Here is a 24,488-nt window from a genome sequence, read left to right as displayed (position 1 = left end):
TGACACTCGGAAGGAAATTAAATGCAGAATAAATATGGGAAATGCCTGTTATTATTCGGTTGAGAAGCTTTTGTCATCTAGTCTGCTGTCAAAAAATCTGAAAGTTAGAATTTATAAAACAGTTATATTACCGGTTGTTCTGTATGGTTGTGAAACTTGGACTCTCACTTTGAGAGAGGAACAGAGATTGAGGGTGTTTGAGAATAAGGTTCTTAGGAAAATATTTGGGGCTAAGAGGGATGAAGTTACAGGAGAATGGAGAAAGTTACACAACGCAGAGCTGCACGCATTGTATTCTTCACCTGACATAATTAGGAACATTAAATCCAGACGATTGAGATGGGCAGGGCATGTGGCACGTATGGGTGAATCCAGAAATGCATATAGAGTGTTAGTTGGGAGGCCGGCGGGAAAAAGACCTTTGGGGAGGCTAAGACGTAGATGGGAAGATAATATTAAAATGGATTTGAGGGAGGTGGGATATGATGGAAGAGACAGGATTAATCTTGCTCAGGATAGGGATCAATGAGGGGCTTATGTGAGGGCAGCAATGAACCTCCGGGTTCCTTAAAACCAGTAAGTAAGTAAGTAGTTAAGGCCATCAGGCCTTCTCTTCCACAACACCAGGAATACAAATACAATAATAGAAATAAACAGAAAAAAATACACTATATACAAAGTAAAGCTGCACATTAGTAGTCGCGTGGGGATTAGAGTGACCCCCAATTAAAAACACGAATTAAAATATGAAATATGTAAATCTTCTAGCTCATATGCACCATTCCTTGCCATAATCTTCTAAAGTAAGAGATTTCACATATAGAATCACAAAAATAACACTATACTACTTGTGGACTAATTTATGACTCGGGTTCCATTCCCGGTCGGGGCAAGTTACCTGGTTGAGGTTTTTTTCCGGGGTTTTCCCTCAACCCAATATGAGCGAATGCTGGGTAACTTTCGGTGCTAGACCCCGGACTCATTTCACCGGCATTATTACCTTCATCTCATTCAGACGCTAAATAACCTAAGATGTTGATAAAGCGTCATAAAATACCTACTAAAATAAAATAAAATTCATGGTTAATGTACTCATATATATATATATATATATATATATATATATATATATATATATATATATATATATATATATATATATATCAAGTGCGTCAACAGAGGGAAGCTGCCAGAACCTGAGACCTTCGACAGCACATGGTTTACTAGAACAGGTATCGTCTAGGAAAAATGACTTAATAGGGGAATTAGACAAGACAAAGAAAAAAATGGGAAAATAGATGATCTTTTTATGGAGATTAAAAAGTAATTTCATTGTATGTGTTAATTGTGGTGAAGGGAATAACAATATTGGTGAAAGTGTGATAAATTGTAATTGGCTAAAAAGTGGACTTAAATAATTATATTGCTAGGGGATGGGGACAAATGACATAATCGAAAGAGTGGTAGAATGGAGCGAACACTAGAGAAGGACGTGATCTGGTCGAGAGAATCCAAAGTGCGGAAATGTGCGCGAAATTTGTTATTAGAAATATGTGAATGAACTGTAATAAAGATTAGGGTGGTAGTATTATACAATCGTCTTGCAAAACGAATAACAGTTAAGACTAATATGTGTCAATAGGATGCCCCAGATACTGACTGAAAAAATGAAAAAAATCGTCCGTTATTGCGCGGTTACCAATGAAGGGACAAAGCTGTAATTGTAATACCAGTAGTAACGAAGTTCTAGTTCTAATAGTTAAGCTACAGTTAATTAGAGCACCTAAAGGATTAGTAGGTAGGACGTCACTATCATGTATATGCTTTGACAACGGTATGTAAATGTAAGTATAGTTATGGTGAGTACCTGTATACAGCAATGTGAAGGTGCATCATTACCTGTATGATTTTTTTGATGACATTAAATATATATCATATATATATATATATATATACTTTGGGACTTGTTTGACGTCTACCTAATACTAATGAACACAGGAACAGGTCGCACATGCTTGCCCTGGTCGGATCTAGAATCTGAGACTGGGTTGGACGGTGTATCTGATGTGAGACTTGACTAATACATTTTCTCGCCATTGTACTGTGAAACATTTTTTTCAATAAACATTTTTCTCGACGTACACAAACGTGCCGGTTTTATGAGGCTCTTAAATTCTGAGAATAACATCATGTTTTGAGTTCCTACAAACTCGTTTTTACTCTTCGCCGTATTGTATCTGTAATCCTGTAAATATGAGATTACAATTATCCCGCAAGCGTTGGAATTTTTGTGACATGGATTTCTGTTCCAGCATTCACTGCGTGTGCAAAACAATCTAGAGTGTATTAGAGGTCGCTCATCAACATTGTCGCTATGGCCAACATCACTATCATCATAGCACCATGTTAATTTTAATCACCTTATTCATCATAGCCATCACATTCATTACCATCATATTTAAAATAAATTAAAATTGTTTTATTTAACAACGCTCGCAAGTGCCGAGATTATATCAGCGTCGCCGGTGTGCCAGAATTTTGGCTGGCAGAAGTTCCTTTACATACCAGTAAATCTACTTCTTCCATAACACTATTAAGAAATTTCTCTTTGTCAAGTTTTGTTTGTTTCTGTACTGCTTCTTACTGTTCAGTTTGATGTATGTGTTATTTTGGATAGAAATTAAAACATCAACAAAGTTAAAAATATTGAGATGAGCAGAATAAAATTGAAAATTCAACTTCGAATGGAAGTACAGCAATTAGTTGTACGGAAGATAGACTGTGAAAATTCAGCCCAAATTTCAGGCGGGAAAATAGAGGAAGGAGCACAGGTTACTTTTTATTCTCCCTCGTATATTATTATTATTATTATTATTATTATTATTATTATTATTATTATTATTATTATTATTATTATTATTATTGTATTATTATTATTATTATTATTATTATTATTATTATTATTATTATTATTATTTCACTACGTAGCATTGTGATTTTTCCCTCTTTGCCACCACTGAAGAGACGGTCAAATTCAGGTCAAATTAGACTTATAGTGTGCTATGCATAGACATTTCGCTAGCCCGCGCTATTGAGCGTGCTAAACTAGCCCCGGCTATCGACTGGTTACTTGTACAGATTTCATATCATATATCATATCATATACCATATATCGTATCGTACTTTATCGTAACGTACCGTACCGTATCGTATCGTATCATATCGCTAACACTGGTTTATGAATACGAAAAACTTTAGTTCGCAGATCATCCACCGGAAGCCCGCACTAAGAATGTCTATGAATATGGCCCTCAGGAACTACACTTACGTGATCCTCTCTATACCTACGTCATGTATTGTTAGACTTTTTGCTACATCTCTAGTGAGCTCAGGACGAATAATTTTAGATGAACGTTCGTGTTTTCTTTCCTCCATTTTCCTTTTTAAACTAATCGCGTTTTGTAAATGTCTCATGTTGCTTCATAACCATCACAGAGGTAAAGTCAGAATGGATCAAACTTCCAGCTGCAGTACTTAAAGCAAATAATGAAAAAAAATGATGATGTAATGAACAATTGGTGTAATGGTGAAGGAGGAAGCGGAGGTACGGTACCTAGAGAGCATGTTCTCACTAGCAGTGTTGTACAGTAGTTGGTCCGGTACGGTACCGTCTAATATTAAAGTTAGCTGTTACCGTACCGGAAAAAAAAAATATAGACTCGAAGATATTATATTAATAAAACTAACTAGTCTTTAATATACTTTCAAATGGACGATGCTAGCTATTTGAAAAATATTTTGATTTTGATATCTGGCGTAAAAGTAGCAGCGGGCATCTCATATCCATTGCTTAAACCTGTGGTCTTCAGCACTCGCTGAAATGTGCAAAGGGTAAGCTGAGCCGTCTCGTGTGCCCCGTCGTGCAGCAGGAAGAGGTAGAGAGCATACCCGCTAGCAGCTACGAGTGCACCATGGTGCACTGTGTTCTCCGAGGGTAAGAGACGCTAGCCCAAGGGTGCTCTGTGCTGACGACCTCTGGCTTAAACGCTTGTCCATTCGTTTTTTTTTATCGAAAGCCATGGTCAGGCACTTCAGGAGTAGTTGTGATTGTTAATTTAAAGTTTGCATACTGCTGCGATATTTCTACAAGTAATTAACAGTAACTTTATGGCATAGTGCCTCAAGAAAGCTGTTACACTGATTCGCTAATTTCAAAATTTGCGTAGGTGCCTTCGCATAACACTAATCTTATGATGTGATCCTCAAGAACTCTGTTGCAGTGATTCGCTAATTTTAAAACTCGCTCAGGTGTAATGCTAGCAGTTTCCTAGAGGAGGGGAATAATATTAATTTTCATGCCTTCATGAATCTTGAATATTCAAAAAGAAAAGAAACAGAGTAATGTTCACAATGAAAAATATGATAGTGACAGATTTTTTATTTTATTTTATTGGGTTATTTTACGACGCTTTATCAACATCTAGGTTATTTAGCGTCTGAATGAAATGAAGGTGATAATGCCGGTGAAATTAGTCCGGGGTCCAGCACCGAAAGTTACCCAGCATTTGCTCGTATTGGGTTGAGGGAAAACCCCGGAAAAAACCTCAACCAGGTAACTTGCCCCGACCGGGATTCGAACCCGGGCCACCTCGTTTCGCGGCCAGACGCGCTGACCGTTACTCCACTGGTGTGGACGATAGTGACAGATATCAGATGTACAAAATATCCCAGAACACAACGAAACTTAGATTTGGAGGGTTACTGTCTGTTTAGAAGCTGTTTTGAAGTCAGAAGAAGTAAGTGAAAATTTAAAAGTTCTACCAACAGATTTTCCAGAACGTTGGTCAGAAGGTCAGTACGATTAGTCTCTTTTAAGAAAGAAAACAGCTGGTTTGTTGTAAGCAATGAACAAATTTGGTTGTTCTACGTGTGTTCAAGTTTGTAAGCTGGGCTTAGGTACATCCCAAGGCACATGCTTAAAATCAGTCAAAAAGTGGATCGATTGTGACATTAAAGGTTCCGGAAACATTAAGAACAGTAAGATAAGCTGCAGATAAAGATACGAATACATTAAAGGTTTTGGAAAAATTAAGGAAAAGCAGTAAACTAATCTGCGGATAAAGATACGAGTACATTAAAGGTTCTGAAAACATTAAGGAAAAGCAGTAAAATAAGTTGCAGATAAAGATACGAGTACATTAAAGGTTTTTGAAACATTAAGGAAAAGCAGTAAACTAATCTGCGGATAAAGATACGAGTACATTAAAGGTTTTGGAAACATTAAGGAAAAGCAGTAAACTAATCTGCGGATAAAGATACGAGTACATTAAGGGTTCTGAAAACATTAAGGAAAAGCAGTAAAATAAGTTGCAGATAAAGATACGAGTACATTAAAGGTTTTGGAAACATTAAGGAAAAGCAGTAAACTAATCTGCGGATAAAGATACGAGTACATTAAGGGTTCTGAAAACATTAAGGAAAAGCAGTAAAATAAGTTGCAGATAAAGATACGAGTACATTAAAGGTTTTGGAAACATTAAGGAAAAGCAGTAAGATAATCTGTGGATAAAGATACGAGTACATTAAAGGTTCTGAAAACATTAAGGAAAAGCAGTAAAATAAGTTGCAGATAAAGATACGAGTACATTAAAGGTTTTGGAAACATTAAGGAAAAGCAGTAAGATAATCAGCGGATAAAGATACGAGTACATTAAAGGTTTTGGAAACATTAAGGAAAAGCAGTAAAATAAGTTGCAGATAAAGATACGAGTACATTAGAGGTTCTGGAAACATTAAGGAAAAGCAGTAAGATAATCTGCGGATAAAGATACGAGTACATTAAAGGTTCTGAAAACATTAAGGAAAAGCAGTAAAATAAGTTGCAGATAAAGATACGAGTACATTAAAGGTTTTGGAAACATTAAGGAAAAGCAGTAAGATAATCTGCGGATAAAGATACGAGTACATTAAAGGTTCTGGAAACATTAAGGAAAAGCAGTAAGATAATCTGCGGATAAAGATACGAGTACATTAAAGGTTCTGGAAACATTAAGGAAAAGCAGTAAGATAATCTGCGGATAAAGATACGAGTACATTAAAGGTTCTGAAAACATTAAGGAAAAGCAGTAAAATAAGTTGCAGATAAAGATACGAGTACATTAAAGGTTTTGGAAAAATTATGGAAAAGCAGTAAACTAATCTGCGGATAAAGATACGAGTACATTAAACATAAAATCATTACTGCTCATACAATATCAGAACAGATTAAGAATGATGCTATTAAGAAGTCTTTAGAAACTGGAGAAATACTCTTCTAGCAAAAGAGCTTCTAGGCTTTTGTTCCTAAACAGTGTTGGGCCACCAGTGTTAGCATTTAATTTCTTGTCTTATGTACAATAGTGGCTGTGATCTGGAAGGAGGTCTGCAGAGGAGGCTGCATGACGAAGAAGTAACCTTGGAAAAGAAGTGCAGTACGAGTCCGTATGGAGTCTAGTCTGATCAAAGATATTTCAACAGTACCTCCAATAATTTATTTCCAACTACAGGACTGCTCACTAATGTCTTTATCCACCACAGATTCCATTTGAGGACATCAGTAGTAGTATATCTGTTTTATTAGCAATGAAAAATATAGTGGTGGGATATTCAAAATTGAAAATTATTGATACAATAAATGCTTTAAGCGTGAAACGTTTTGTATTAAATGAATGTACTGCATGTTCATAATATGAATTCGATAATTGTTTACTAGTACAGTATTTGTTATATTTTATTTATCCAGTTAAGTGAAAATCGGATAATAAAACACGATTTGAATATTTCGATCGGCTATAAATTAATTAGCCTTGTTGGACATATCCCGTTCCGCAGTCTAAGGGGCAGTGTTGATCCTGCACTGTGCATTACTGGCACCACGAATTACGCGCCCGTTAAATCCACTTCCCAGCATTAGCTTGAAATGAATGATTTAAACTACAATTGATTCAATTAGTATATCCCACTATCTGTGCAGAATTGTAAATGTCGCTCAAAGCATGTCGGATCATATTTTGCAGCCTGGAGATCCTCACTGATTCTGGAATTAACTTTCAAACCTGGCAAGCAAATGAGAGGGATTAATAATGATTGTTTTTTTCGTTCCTCGTACGTTAACCACTTTCCCATCCGTTCTCTCTTGATTTCGCATATGACTAGCAGGACGATATGTCCACAGCAGTACGTCCATCAGACAATTTGTCCACTATCTCACGTCCACAGCTATTTTGCTCAAGGAAATTAGTCCAGCAAACATTTCATCCACCAAAAAAGTTGTCCATTAATATTTCAGTCAAGAATTATTGTGTCCATAATTTTTTCCCAATTTTTCTTTGTCCACTAGTTTCTGTGCCAACTAAATATTTTGTCCTCGAATATTTTGTTCATTTTTGGGTAACAAGTACTTCAAATATGCAATTTTAAAAAGAAGGGTTGCTATTGAAATGTATTTAATTATTTTGTAGCATAATAATGTTAATTTCTATGGAAATATGTAGTTAATTGGTTCAGTATTAAATTTTGAAGTGAAAACAATTAAAATGGCTTATATGATAATAACCGTAAGAGGGCGGGACATGCTAGTCCACAACAATCATACCACTTTCATTCACATTATTATTATTATTATTATTATTATTATTATTATTATTATTATTATTATTATTATTATTATTATAGTAGAGGTAGTGGTATAGTAGTAATAGTGTATTAGTTTTAAACCATTTATGCAAATAGGCAGTCATGAATATTGGACACAATGTATTGGAAGAGACAATAAAATGGGCAACTTAATAAAGGTAACAAAAATAAATGTAGTACATAATAAAATGTGGACCGAACTTTCAGAAGACATTTAAACTGTGGACGAAATAATAGTGGACATTAAACACCAGAGGACGAAAAAAAATAGTGGACAGAATATCAAAGGGACGTACGAAACAGTGGACGAAATATCCGTGACAGAGCGTCTGGGAACCTTCTCTTTGTTTATAGAAATTACCGACCTTTCCCCAAAACGCTGAAGAAACTACCATCACCACCACCACGATGATTGACCAGTGATATTTTTTTGGTTTCATTAATGACGAAATGTCACACAATATGAAAGTAACTGAATTTGAAGGGCAGTTTTCGGACACACTACTTGCAGGCGGAGTCTATTATAGGTTGTCCCAGAAGGTGTTTAATAATAATAATAATAATAATAATAATAATAATAATAATAATGATAACAATAATATACATTTGAATATTTAAATATTATTTTAAAATAGGAAAAATATAATTTCGTTAGAAGTATGATATTTCTAAGTTGGTTGCATGATCTAATGGCGAAGACTTGCTAACAACGCCGCTAACTGATTAGTCTTTCGTGCTTTCCTTGTTCGTTTTACCTCCTGGCATTCCACGTTAAGAAAAATGCATTGATTTTATGGGCCTTGCCTAGTACATTGTAGAAGCTATGTGGTAGGTAAGAGTTTCTATGGCAATTGGCCATTTGATGGAATTGCCACATATGCTCAATGTTTTTTTCTTAACGTGGAATCCTCATTAGTACCGACTTACAGACCATTGTGGTAGGCCTATAGAGGAAGAAGGGTACTGTCTCTCAATCAACACTAGATATCTACACATTGCGGAACTCCCTGGATGTGGATTGGCACAACACAGAGCCACCACAGATACATCATAGGACAATCACGAAGCAACGAACAGTCATCCTGTATCCGTATACGAAAGATAAATTTCTTTCAATGCCTACGCCGGAAATCGAACACGAACCGCTTGAATAGGCCAGCGCGTACGCTACCTCACAGCCACCGCGGCGAACTAGCACCTTAGTTAACATTTTAAAACCTGTTAATACTCTCATTAATTAATTAATAAGAGTGCTATAAAGTCTGTACTGTACAATGGATTGATGTAATATCCTTATAAACTATTATGTACTGACAGACTGAATGAATAGAACAACTGTAGCTCTTGCTATATTAATGCAGGGAAGGTAGCTGTAATGCGAGTCCGCCACTGCGTGAGCGTTCTAGTCCGGCTTGAAATTGAAGTGCTTTGCAGAGCGAGAGCAGCTCTGGCCGGCTAAATGGAGCAGCTCTCATGCCCGGCGTTGTTATAAACCAGTGGTCGTCAGCACTCGCTGAAATGTGCAAAGGGTACGCGGTGCTGTCCCGTGTGCACTGTCGTGCAACAGGGAGAGATAGAGAGAATACCCGCTAGCAGCTACGGAGTGCACCCTAGCGCACTGCGTTTTCAGCGGATAAGAGAGACTAGCCCCAGCGTGCTCTGTGCTGACGACCCCTGTTATAAACTGTCATAGCCTCCTGTCAGAGAACATTTTTCATAATTGAAAAATATCGTTCTACTTTCATTGAAATGATTCGAGCACACTTGAAACATGCTGTAGCGCATGAACTCGTGTTAGTCCCCGGCGTAGCTCAGTCGACTGAGGCTTTTGGCTGCCTATTCGGAGTTGCGCTTGGCTGTGGGTTCGATTCCCGCTTGGGCTGATTATCTGGTTGTGTTTTTTCCGAGGTTCTCTTCAACCTTAAGGCAAATATCAGGTAATCTATGCCGAATCCTCGGCCTCATCTCGCTATAAATCCTATTGACGCTAAATAACCCAATAGCAAATACATACATACATACATACATACCTACAAACATATATGTTCTGCCAATGGACAGGTCTTTCACTGCAAACCCAGCATTATCCAATTTTTCCTGTTTTCTGTCTTCCTCTTATTCTCCGCATATAATCCACTTATCTTAATAAGGCGTCGTTAAATACCAACTATAAAACTAATTAATTCATATTAGTAACAATAGAAATTTCACTTTTCAGAACATCACGAATGTATTTAAAAATTTTCTAGGTCTCCATTGGCACTCATTACACATTTACACTTTTCATTAACAGCCAATCTTTTGGCTCCCGACGCTTTCAATAACTGACCTTCAGTACCTTCGATGGTCGCTATGGATGACACAGTGTGTCGCCTCTTTTCTTGAACTTCGTAATTGTTTCCGATAAAACACCGTAATATGCTGCTACAAATGCGAGATCATTGCTGATTTCTTGTTAGCATAGGAGTTTTCTCATCTCGCGAATAGAAGCAGCTGCGTCTTCTGATATAGCGTCACTTTCAGGGAATTGGTCGGCTTAGGGCTGGCTTGTAGCCATGCAGGTATAAATCATTTAAATGTATTTATCTGGAGTGAAATTTTCGCGCAGAGCGAAAATATGGTTTGATTTGTGTAACGGTTCTTTATTTTTAAAGTAAAAATTAAATTGTTCCTTATTTATATTTTTAATATATTGGAATCCGTACATTTTTATTTAACTTTACCATATATTCACCCAATTAAAAAAGGCATTTTGTCTAACTTCCGGGCTCTGAATTTCTTTATAATTATTGGAATGATCATTATATTATTAACAATAATCCAGTGATGACGGGATATTGTATTAAAAGGTATGGGCTCCTACAAAAGACCTTTCCGGTTTCGAATACATGTAATTTATGTTCTATGAATCTGAGGTGCATGAAAATAGCACCAATGGAAAGAGAAACTCAAAAAGTTTAGTTGTGGCAACATTGTTTTTTTAGTTGGTGAAAACTGCCTCAGAATAGCACATATAAACAAATTTGCTCATTGTTGAGGAACAATGGCTGCTATAGAAGATAGAAAAACTTTTTATCTGCTGATTTTCATGTGAACCAGTCAGTTATTAATGTGCAACAGCATTACCGAACAAAGTTTGGCCCTACAATCCTTAAATGGTACACTGATTTTAAGGGAAGATTCTTCGCAAGCGATTGAGATTTCATCCGTACCGACTCTGAAACCAGAGGACAAAGTGCTACGAAGAAATTTCTGCATAAGTATGCAGACTTTAATTGAATACGATGATGAATTTATTCGTTCCGTGGTGTTTACTGACAAAACCACTTCTCATCTTTCTGGTAATCTCAAAATCTGGGGATCAGAAAATCCGCGTACAAACGTGAAACTTAACTATAAGCTTGATGTGTGCCGTGTTACCAAGGAGGAGACACATTGTACATGTTTAAGGTAAGGAACTAAACTTTTTGAGTTTCTGTTTATGTTGGTACTTTTTTCATGCACCTCAGATTCATAGAACGTAAATTACATGTGTTCGAAACCGTAAAGTCTTTTGTAGGAGCCGTGTACAGTAGTGGCAAAAAAAAGAGTCTTGTTCACTCCAGAGCACGATAGACAGGTAACTAAGACTTTCGTGGTTCGAATCCTGCCGGGGAAGGAAACTTTTTTTTGCTCCTTATTCAAATTTATTCCCAATACTTTTCGATTGCTGGTAAAATTCATGTTCTGGGAATAATAAGTTAATTAAGTAGTAAAATATTGCTGCAGTCGAAAAGTATTGGGAATAAATTTGAATAAGGAACAAAAAAAGTTTCCTTCCCATGCAGGATTCGAACCATGAAAGTCTTAGTTACCAGTCTATCGTGCTCTGGAGTGAACAAGGCTCTGAAATCAGCTACAAGGGTCGGTCCGGTTTTTTTTTTTTGCCACTACTGTACATATTAAGATTTAGGGTCGAATTCATAGTCGTCACTTATAAAGTGAGGAAACACGTAAGTAATGAGCGTTTCCTTAGCACTTGTTTTAGATCGTATTGCAGAGACGCTACTCTTTCATATGCACTGAACATTCCCTTGACATTGAAAGAAATATGACAACATGGTTAGACGTAAGCGCTTTCGTACATTTAATTGTTTTCCAGCGCCTTCAAATTGTAAATCGGTATTATTAATCGTACATAAAATTCAAAGTAAATATTATAGAGCTAAAAATTGTACAAAATGTCGAGAAAGCATTTTTACAGAAGAAGAAAGAAGTGAGCTAAGAGAACTAGTTACGAAATGTAGAGATATCGTCGAAAGTAAAAAATCTGAAATTGACATGGGACAAAATTGTAGTTGAATTTAATGCAAACTCCGAAAATATACCTGTAAGTAAATAATTTCAATTTATTTTTCAGTTATTTTGTGGTAAACAAAGTGGAAGTGATATAATTACTTAAATTTTAATAGCTTATTCTTTGAGTTGAGTACAAACCAGTATTTTCAGTAGTGGTGAAATCCGTAAGCCTCATTGTTGTAGTAGCTATATTATGAGTTTCTATGAACGACATCAGAATATTCACAACAGTGTTCTTGTCGAAACGGTATCTCCTCTTAAATTGTTGTACATTGTATAATTTCAAAGAGTTTTCCATATCTTTGATATATTTTTTGTTTTGCCGAAACACATTTTCATTTCCATTATAGAACTCAATAAATCCAATAAAATCATAATCATCATCCATTGTATACTGAATCAGCTTATTACGATGCATACGAGAAAACACTTGAGTAAGCTGACAAGCTACCTTATTTGAATAAGTGTTCACTTCAGTGGGATTTATGAATTGGAAATGATTATAAGCTACTGCATGTTGATTATGAATTCGGTCCTTACATACTAAAATAGTACAGCTTGATTCAGAGATTTTGGCCCCTGCAAGAAGTAAGTACTGTCCGTTACTCAGGAGAAGGCGAGCGGAAAGAATGTGACCTTGACTATCGCTGTTGATTATTATAAACATCGCTCAGATAAGCATCCCAGTAGCCTGGTTATTACTCGTGCAGGAAACATGAGTAACAGTGCGTATGGAAATTGAAGTTAAGTTGAACAGAAGGAGACCTAATGTTTCCGCTTACTGCAGTACAAAGATTGCACGTGTTGTACGTTATCTGTTCACATCCCTTCCTCCTCAGTCCGCTCTAGTCTTCTCCTGACTCACCGACAGTAGATAGACTAAGAGCGAGTTACTCATCCCTACTGGCGGGCTGGGTCACACAGGTCAAGCCACATAGTCATAACACCTAACACTTCCATCTTATCATGTTGCAGTACACTCCGTCTTAAAACACAATATTCTTCCACACGTCCCGTTACTAACCATTACGTCTGTTGACTAAACAATGTCATGATGACATATATTTTCTTGACATGAGTGTCCCTCAGCTTCGAGCATAGACATTATTTTCATTCTTCCTTTTTCCTCTTCCCCTTGTATGCACATTTGTGATTAAATTTCATTCTTATGAGTTTAGGGCGAATCACAGAGCTCGCTCTGTAGCCAAACAACCAAGAAAAGGGGCCATTAACGCTGAATCGAGCTATAACTAAATACTCGTATTTACGCTCTGTTCACTCTTTCATCGCTCATCGTCACTCCCACTCACTCTCACTCCCATTCACTGTCACTTCTATTAGCATTTCAGTCTCACTCTCATTTCACTCTCCCCCACATATTCACACTCTCATTCCCAGTCTCACTCACTGACTTACTCATTCACTCAGTAAGACTGCGGCTAGTATGATGATGGATGCTACATACGAGCTGTCGCTCTCGGTGAAATGGAAATGCTGTATTTGAAACAAACACAGCGTTCTTCGTCCTTGTCTATTGTCTGCATGCCAGCACGTTACAACGCAAGGGTGGGTGTTGGACTTATGCTGCTTTTATGTGCTAGTCCGCAATGCGTCATCGGCTTAAATCATAAAATAAACACAACTCGAGAAAAAACTTAGAAGACATACCAAGCAACAATTAATTATGTAAATAAAAAACCAACACAAGCAGAATTGAGAAGAAACTAGTAAATAATCGCTACAAGACTGTGCAGGCAATTAACGTTACTGAAAGCTCTCTCATGAATTTATAAGATTTTGTGCGTGAACGAAATGCTATGGAAGTATGGAGGAATGAAGAAGTAGGCGATAAATATGAATATTCATATTAGGTTTTCCAAATCCAGATAAATTGCCGCGCGCGTCTGCTAGACAAGCAACTTGTGTATTCACAGTGTGAAGAAGAACAGTGAGTTCAGTCCCTTCTTACTAATTATGACACACAGGTCGGAGTCCGTCAGATTGAGAGGATGCTGTAGTCAGGGTCAGTTTACTTTATACCTTAAGGGTGAAACCTAACCATTTTTCCCCTATTACTACATATGCTAGTGGATTATAGTGATTTTCTAGCTCTCAGGTTGATATTTCTTTTACCAACTTCGTTTCGAATTTCGAGTACTGATAAATAGAGAGCGGAATTTAGGCAAAACCTATTTTTTCCTTGATACATACGAGCTATTCCATCTCAAATCGACCGAAATATAGAGAAAATTGACCTTACAATTCCTAAATACAATGAAACTTTTTTTTGTACGTAGAGAACTGTGATACAATGCTTTGTGCAAAGCTTGAGGCATCAGAACTTCATAATGTTTAAATTAAAAATATTTAAATTCATCGTATTTTCATAAAATTAGCAACTTTAAACTGTTGTACTGTAACTCCGAAGCCCTTTCGCCCAATGATCAAAATCATGTTTTATTTTGATGCTGAGAAATTACAGTTTATATTGACATATAAACAGATTTTCGTACTTTTTATGGAAATGGAGACATTTAGATTTTTCCTCATTAAGACGCCTTTGGCTAGGAAAAAATATTTTAAATATATATAGTTAGATTCCGCATTGAAAGTACAAATAAACACATTTTTTACTGATGGTATGTTGATAAGAAAGTGTTGAAAATATCAAATAAAGAAAATAAATAGTACGCGCGTGAACTAGCCAGCTGACTGTGAGACGGGAGCTAGCCGAGACAAGCAATGCCAGGAGACAAACACGTGGTGTTTCGGCTAGCAGCGCATGGCTGTGCTAGCTTTATCACAGGTTTTCATAAACACAGGAGTAAAATGACGCCCAACGCTCGCTTATCTTCAGCTCTCGGCTAGTGCGTGCGGTACTGCGCCGTTCAAGTCTAGGCGTGTGAAAATAATCTATTTAATACCCTCGAAACTTATTGCCGTACCATTAAGCAAACAATGCCGAATCCCTCTTAATAATAGAAGGTTTTTTCTCAATATTTTTTTTACATTTTTACAAATGACCAAAAAGCTTAAAAGCAAGTAAAATCAGATTATCTGTCTCTCTGTGTACAATAAAAATAAGGATTACTTCTTAACATAACCTACCAAATGTCAGCTTCAAAATAAGCTCTCGTTCAATGTTCTGCAGTAAATGGTTCCAGAGTTCTGAGCGCTGAAAGAGGGTTGTTTTTATAAAATACGCTAAATTTGTCGCTCAATAATACGAAAACCGTTTGACTTTCGAAGTATATTTTTGAAAATGCACTCTCCTCAGCACCTTGTATAAGTAGGGAAAAAATTAGAGTATAAAAAAGCGAGGTTTTTTACTGATCGATTTCATATACAGGCTTGAGATTTAATATTTACATTTTTCATGGATATATAGATATAAATAAAGGAGTTTTATAGTGCCTGAAGATGCCTACTTCGACGTTAGTGCCTATTTTTAAGTTTTTTTTTATTTTTGCATCATTTTTCGTAACTGTTTACTGTTTTTCTTAACATCCTGTCCCGTTTACATTCCAAGACGGATAACAGCAACTTCTTCCGAGCAGTGAACGACACAATAGAAAAGTACTTTCGGGCCACCTCTTCTCATTCTTACTATCTTCAAATCCTAAAATTCCAACTTTAAGTCGGCTTAGGTAGCGTAGTCGTTATAGCGCTGGATTTCTGTGATAGAGGTTGCAGGTTCGATCCCGGACCTGGTCAATGGCATTTAAGTGTGCTTAACTGCTACAGGCTCATGTCAGTAGATTCACTGGCATGTAAAAGAACTCCTGCCGGACAAATTATTATTATTATTATTATTATTATTATTATTATTATTATTATTATTATTATTATTATTATTGTTATATCTTCCTCTGTCTGTCAGCAATTTAACACAAATTCGCTGGGTTGTACCCGAATAAGCATTTTCTTACATTCCAAGACAGATAACCCCTTCCTTTTTTCTCACTATTTCTAAGTATAGCAGTGAGCGACACACTAGCCATAATAGGTGCTGATCTTCTACTGTGAAGCAAACTATGGAAATGTGATTGGTGAATGAAAAACATTAACTTAAAGACAGAATGTCTTCATTTTGTGTATGCATGTGTACCTTATAACATGTGAGAGATATAAAGCTTATTTTAATCCTAGTATTTTGCATTAAATAAATGTTGAATCTTATATTTGTAACATTCTTTAACAAAAAAAAAAGCCTGTTTTTTATTTTATAGAGCCTAAATAAAGGAGTTTAAGAGCCTAATTTAGGCGCCTAAAATGGCATATTTTAAGACCTAAAATTCCGCTCTCTACTGATAAATACTACAACTTGCAGTTATTTTTTAACTGTTATGTTGGCATGAATAACTTCGGTTTCCAGTAAAGTAAACTGATGAAAATACAAGTACCTAGGCTTGTGAATTAATAATTAATTAATAACACCGGTATTAATATTAATATCAATACACAATTCAGTTGTTTCGTTATGATTCCAATTAAACTCTACATTCAGGTAAGTGTAATTAAATAAGAAATAACTTGCATACCTACTTCGTATGAAACATGCATGTGAATATATCTGACATTTTAATGAAATTCTTTCGTGTTTAGATTTTTATTAAAATGTCCAAGAGAGGAAATAGCACGGTAGCGACTTCTCCAAGAAAGAAAGTGCTTGAAAATATTTTAAGTAAGCTATATATTTTAAAGTGGTGTTCCGTTTTGGAATTCGTACTAATAATTTCACGTGATCAAACTACATTTTTAGGTTAGGTCTCGTGAATCGTAAACTGTTTAGTTGAAGCAATGAATTTCATGTTGCCAGACAAAATAAATTTTAATATTAGATCATACTAATCCTAATTACCAACATTACATGCGAGAAGTCCAGGAGGAAAATATACCTACTATTTCATAAATTATTGAATCATGTAGAAAACACCTCGCAACATAAAGATGAGATGTGGTAAATAAGTAGTAAGACATGTAGTTATTGTTAATTACTGTGTTATTATTATTATTATTATTATTATTATTATTATTATTATTATTATTATTATTATTATTATTTCAGTAGCATTGTGATTTTTCCTTCTTTGGTGATAAATGGTATTAGTTGGCAACACTGAAGATACGGCCAAATCAGATTTTTAGGAACTGCTCTTACGTGATCCTCACTGTACTATGCAGAAATTCGTGGCTTTGTTCCTTAAAAGGGGAGGAAACAAACCGAGAATGTAATATTTTAGTACGACCATCCAGTAGTAGAAATATATGTAATAAATTGTATAGGATCTATAAAACTTAAATATAAATAAAATGTAATAAACATCAATTTACCTAGATTTAAGTGTATGTTAGTCTAAGTACGTCTATATTAGCGTCGTGCACTTCAGGCGCTATGTTCCGTTCAAGTTTGTCTAGTTTGGCGAAGTTCGATATTCGCCGATGTTCGCTCTGCAGAAGAGGCGTGTTGTGTTTGTTCCACCTTGTTATAAAAATATTCGTTTTCCTCCACTCCGAACCCTTCATGTTTTAACCACTTTAGGATTTTAGAGAGATTTTGGGATTAGTTTTTCATATGAAATAACACGAAATTTGTAATGTCGTGGTTGCATCTTTGATGTTCGAGCATTGCAGGACTTTGTCTTTATATTCATATACAGGTTGAACCGTACTTAAGTAATGTAATTGATTTCAGAAGAATTTTCTGTGAGATATTTCAAACAAAAAAGTTTAATATAATATTGCTCGTTTTTTGTTTCTTTTTCGAGATAAAAATTGTTTTATATGAAATATTTTATTCCGTATTTTAGATTTTAGATTTAGATTTATTTATTTATTTAACCTGGTAGAGATAAGGCCGTCAGGCCTTCTCTGCCCCTCTACCAGGGGATTACAACTATAACATGATCAATAAGATTACAATTAATATTAAATTTACAATTACAATTACAATAAAAATTAAAGTACGACAAGAATACCTGATTAATGAAAGCTAGACATTTTATCATAGAAGTTAAGAACAAAGAATATTTTTGTATTTACTAAATTACAAATTAAACCTAGAATAACAAAATTCTATAGTGATGAAATTACCGGATATTGAGATATTTTGTGGTAGATTAAAAGAACTATTTACAAGAAACCATGTCTGAACGAGTCTCAATTACTGACCAAGTGCCTAGTAAGTTTGCGTTTGAATTGAATTTTATTTCGACAGTCCCTGATGCTAGCAGGTAACGAATTCCAGAGTCTTGGCAGGGCTATTGTGAAAGAGGATGAGTATGAGGAGGTGCGATGGGATGGTATTGTTAGTATTGTTTCATGGCGAGAGCGTGTGTTCAGATTGTGGTGGGAAGAAAGGTGAGTGAAGCGAGACGACAGGTACGAAGGAATAGAAGAGTTCAAGATTTCGAAGAGAAAGAGAAGTGAATGTAAATTTCTTTTCTTATCTAGTTTAAGCCAACCTATTGCTTCCAGGGATGGGGTAATATGATCATATTTACGAACATTGCTTACAAAACGTACACACAAATTATGAGCACGTTGAAGTTTCATTTTGTTGTCGGTGGAAAGGTCAGTCAGTAAAATGTCAGCATAGTCAAAATAGGGAAATACAAGTGTCTGCACAAGGGACTTTTTTAAGCAAGAGGGAAGATGAACATTTATCCTTTTTAGCACATGAATAATAGAATATACTTTTCTGCAGGTTTCTGTGATTTGCATATCCCAGTTGAGATTATTATCCATGTGAATGCCAAGATTTTTTACCGAAGAACTGAAAGGGATATGCACTGTACTTACTGTAACGGGGGAAATGTCGAGGTGCTTTACAGCGTCGGTTTGCCGTTTGTGTCCTAATATGATTGCTTGTGTCTTTCTAGGGTTGATATTAAGATGGAATTTCTTTGTCCATGTCACAATCGAGTCAATGTCTTCGTTCAATTTATCTATAGCGTCATTTATTCAATCTAGCGGGAAGAGATGTAGCATTGAAGGTCGTCAGCATACAAGTGATAGTTACAATGCCTTACATGAGCTGTAATATCATTGACATATATTGTGAACAACAATGGTCCGAGTACCGAACCCTGTGGTATACCTGATGTTATGTTAAGCCAGGAAGAGCTTCGATTCCCGGATACAACACATTGTTGTCTTTCCCGTAAGTAGGATTCGAACCAACTCACAGCAGTCTCTGACAAATGCAGATTTCTCAATTTATGGGTGAGCATGTCAAAATTTACAGAGTTGAAAGCTTTGCTAAGGTCAAGAAGTGTTAGTATTGTTACTTTATTAGAGTCGATTGCTTCACGAATGTCTTCTGTCACTTTAAGTAGAGCAGTGCTTGTGTTGTGTCCAGCTCTGAAACCTGACTGATACTTGTCGAATAGTTTGGGTTCGTTCATGTAGTTAGTAATTTGTCTGTGTACGATTCTTTCCAGTGCTTTTGATATGGCTGGCAGGATACTGATTGGTCTATAGTCGTTCGGGTCGGTGGGAACTTTGACTTTTGGAAGAGGAAGAACGAAAGCTTGCTTCCATATTTTAGGGAAAGTTGAAGTGATTAAGGAACTATTGAATATGTGTGCAATTGTAGGTATTACTATGTCTTGTATTTTCTGTATGAGTAATATGCTAATGTTGTCTGGCCCTTGAGCTTTCGTCTTGATGCGTCGGATGGCTTTCATTACGTCAATAGGAGTGACGTCAGTAAAATAGAATTTGTCTCGAGTTGTGGGAGCTGAGTCAGGCAAAACTGTGTCTTGTTTCGTTGTGTTATTTAAGGTCGGGTCCTTTACAAAGTGTTCGTTCAATCGGTCAAGTGGGATGGGTATGTCTGCTTGTTCACTAGCCCTTCCAAGTCCAATAACCTTCAGATTTTTCCATAACTCGGAAGGGGTTGTGTTGGGCTCTATAAGTTTGTAGGAGTATTTCAGTTTAGCGTTTCTTATTAGTTGAGTCGTTCTGTTTCTTAGGTGTTTATATAAGTTAAAATATTCGTCGTTTTTATTGCGGGTGTATTTCCTATAGGCTAAGTCGCGTTCGGACATCAGGCTACGTATTTCAGTCGTCATCCAAGGGGCTGGGGTCTTTCTGGTACGTTTGTTCTTTAATGGTGCGTGTTTGTCATAAAGTTGAAGTATTAACGTATTGAATAAGTCTACTTTCTCGTCTACAGTTCGTAATGTCCAGATCATGTGCCATGGAAGTTGCGCAGCGTCTTCTTTCAGTGCAATATCATCTATTCTTTTGATATCCCTGTAAGTAATTACTCTAGGAGTCGATTTAGGACACTGCAAATTAAACGATAGATAAATGATATCATACCTTATAGTCCTGGTGCAGGCAACTGTCCATGCGTCAGTATTTTGTCGGCATTGTTAGTAATTATCAAGTCCAGTAATGTGTCTGGGAAAGTCATTGAAATAATTCCCAATATGCTCAGTCAGTTTAAGAGAGCAGTGTATTATGATAAATTATAAAAATAATTTTAGTTTTGTCCTTCAAATGGGCAGAAATTTGATGCGAACAAATGTAACTTTTCGTTCTTCAAAGGAATTTTTCAATGTTACATTTATTCAGACCAATTTTCTGCACATTTAAAGGCCAAAAATACAATTCTTTCAATCATTTATTATCATAACACACTGCTCTCTTAAATTGTCGGAGCATATTGAGAATTCACTTAATGGCTTTGCCAAAACACACGCTAATTTTGTTTGCTCTATCCTTGATACTTCGTGATACGACCGTTGGATAATCTGCATCCACCGTAGCATAAGTAGCTCCAACGTCAAACATTGTCTATTTAGCATCTCTTAATATACACTACTGTAAAAATTTTAAGCAGTGTGAACATTTAGATTTGGTTTCCTATTAAATACTGTGACTGAGAAGGATATCAGATGGTAGGACGACATTAAGATGTATGGATCATAATAAGCGGAGACTAAGAGGAAGGCAGAAAATAGGAAAGACTGGAGAATGCTGTATTTGCAGTGGAAGACCTGCCCTTGAGCAGAACACTATGAATGAATAAATGTATGAGTAAAGTTTGTTAAATTTCACTTTTAAATGTAAATCTGAGAAATAAATTTATAGCTTTCTTCTGAGGGAAGGAGACAGGCTACTTTTATTAAAATTTACCACAATGCGCAAACTTATTATTGAAGCTTGTGGCGTGATCTTACAAAACCTTCCTTCCTTCGCCCGATTTGGCAACAACACAGAGCATTTTCTCTCTCCATCTTTTTCCACTACAAAATTAGAGGATTACGGTTCATTTCTCGTCACTCACCAGGGAGATTGAAATTTATTTCTTTTCCACAGGATATATCATGTGAGTGTTCTTTGTCTTGTGGTCATTCCTGTCTTAAAAGGCGTTCTTGCGTTATGCTACCATATTTCCAATACTTGTGAATAAGTAGATAAGTGCTAAAATGGTCCTATCATCGCATGGATGGTGTGGTAATGATGATTTTTTCATCAGTAATATCCTATTTGAACCAGTCACTTCGCCTTTGTTTCGTGTCTTACGATTTTGCATTGCTAAACAGATGCTGTTCGAAATGCATGCAGAAACATCAAATATCATGTCTCCAAGATCGTAAGAAATTTCGGCGAGAACTTTTCCAAGTGAAGTATATAATAATTTGAGCGTTTTATAATGTAAATGTTGAACAGATTTACATATAATAGCTATCAACGCGATCATGGTACTTCATCAACGTGATTGTCTTCTTGATCGAACGTGTTCTGAGGTTCAAGGCCTGCAAGGGACTCATATCAGTATGATGTGTGCAATTACTTACAGGTATATGTCGTTTGCAAAACCTAGTAAATATTTGATTTACTTTTGTTCATAATAGCGTATGCATTTTGACTTTACTCCTTTCCTACTTCTAATAATTTTTGGTCCCTAAATTTTCTGGATTCATAAGCTACGGATTCATACGTAAATTTTCGCATATTGTTCAACCTAGGGTTGGGGAATTGTAGTGAGCTCAGCTCTACGTGTGTACAGGTGCAAATTTATTCCTGTGCTTTGCTCCATTCCCTGAATGCCCGCACATATTTTATATACATGTAATAACGTATCTGAGCTCCGGGTGTTCTGCCGTGTTGCAGATAACAAAAAGCGTTTACATATTATGTACAGAATTCTTTTATCCGCATAGTTATTTGTTACAATATTTATTTAAACCAAAAAGAAGAAGTCATGTTCATGTTCGGTTGCAGGTTGTTCAAAAGCTTATTGCTTGCCAAACGATTATGAGTTCAGTTCCCTAGATTGTAACGAAATCCTATGTTTTACCCGTGCACTCAAGCTTTTCTTTGAATTCTTATATGAATTATTACAAGTTTATCTTTAGCATGTTGTTTATACGTGTATATCCGTCTACGTAGAGATATTTCAAGGTTCTATTCCCATTCAGTAGGCTACTTTTGCAAGTAATAATTGGGCATGGTGTAAATAAAATATGATTAGTTTACTTCGAAATCAAGTAATATAAAATGGCGATTTACTAAAAATCAATTCTTAACAATTTTCTACACTATTCTTACGCATACGAGTAAAATTTTAAATGATCGTCTTAGAGGAGTTAATTATATATTTTATTAAAACTTCGTAGTTGCCTATTTTGATAAAGTAGGGAAATTGAAACAACATGTTTACACGGGAAGAAAAATGTATACAGTAATATGTATAGTTTTCGAATTTATATGACCTGGAATATGATGCACTTATGCCCTAAAAATACCTAAATGTGACACAAAGGCCTGGAAATATGATGCAGAACAAACTAAATATTGTCAAAAAGTTATTTATAAAACTTACTTTAGAAAACGTCTTTCATTCACCATTCACAGTAGAGAAGATGGAAGGATTCTGAGAAAAAGGGTCAAAAGAGGGGTGAAAAATGTCCAACCCTGTCCTCTGCGAGATCAATGCTTTTACATCTATGTTAACAAAGTCACTGACTGTTATGAATTACTACCTGGCAACAACAGGATTAGAATCATTATCGGTATGTTTGGGAGAGGTGAAAGAGAGACCGATCAGCAACAATCTGGTCATATTCCTAACAATCCTTTGTCCCTTGTGTTTTGACAACTTAAGGTTGGTTCACAATAAACTGGAAACGGCAACGAGAACGAGAACTGAAATATTGTTAAAATAAGTGTATTTATATGTGAGCATTCACAATTAACGAGAAGCTTACCGGAGTCCGGGAACGGGAACGTGAAAATTAATTGGGAATGCTCACATTTAAATACATTTATTTCAACAACATTTCCATTCTCGTTCTCGTTGTCGTTTCCGTTCCCGGTTTATTGTGAACAAGCTTTTACTGCTGACGAATCCCGTTAGCTTCAAACTACGTTTAACCACAAAGAAAAGGAAATTCAAAATAAATAACAAAGTGCAAACGAAATCCCTTTCCATTATTGACATTAACCATGCGAATAATACTTGAAGAGCTGTTAAAATAATTGTAATACAACCAAATATTTGGTTTTATATCACTTTTTAGTCATATGACATACCGTGATGCTAATGCATTTATGTGACTAATAAAAAACGGTGTTAATCTGGTCTGACAGTAGTTAAGTGTAAAATTTCTTTAACAGCATATCGTATGATTTTGTCAGTATTTAGCAAAAATGATTGGGGAATTTTAGCCGTGTTCACGTTCTGTAAAGGCTATATCAAGGAAGGCGAACTAAATCGATTTACAACTAGGAACTTCCGTTGCGATTTTAATAAAAGACTATTCATTAATGTGTCAAATTAATTCATTAATTCACTAACAACTCTGCTGATCTAGGCTATTTGGTTACGATAATCGACGCAAAGATATCGTACTGTTTCGCAATCAATAAGGTGATTGATTATGAAATTCTAGGGAGAACATGGGGTTTTCCCTTTTGCAATATTCAAGACCATCGACTTCGTTGGATTCAATTCAAGCCCAGTTTCAGCGAATGCTTGATTAACCGTGCTTGTAAGAAGTTCTGCATGTTCTTGGTTGTTCGCTAAACTCTTGCAAGTTATTTTTGAAAGTCCAGGAACGAGAAGATAACTACACTTACTGGCAACTGGTTCTTCTGAGAGTTCTTCTAGAATGAAGCCTGTGGCCAAGTTGTAGAGAGTTTGTGAAATTGGTGCTCCTTGCTTTAACTCGTATATGCCCAAAACATTTTTTGTTTTAAATTTATATTATAATTATACAAAAATGTATGTGGAGCAGTACAAATACAGTAGTTATAAATTGTTTCTGAACGGAAAACATTGATCACTTCTTGCGAAAACGCAACACAAGGCAGATATGTACACCGGGGACAAAACACAGTAGCGGCTCCTGCGTATTTCTTAAGAGGAAGAAAGAAGATAACAGGACGAAATGACACCTTGAATGAAACATGCTACAAATTAGCCAACATGCACACATGTAAGACCAGGTAGTGTTGGG

The sequence above is a fragment of the Periplaneta americana genome, chromosome 8 (assembly GCF_040183065.1).
Source record: "Periplaneta americana isolate PAMFEO1 chromosome 8, P.americana_PAMFEO1_priV1, whole genome shotgun sequence".
NCBI lineage: Eukaryota > Metazoa > Arthropoda > Insecta > Blattodea > Blattidae > Periplaneta > Periplaneta americana.
Note: the sequence above shows the minus strand (reverse complement) of the source record.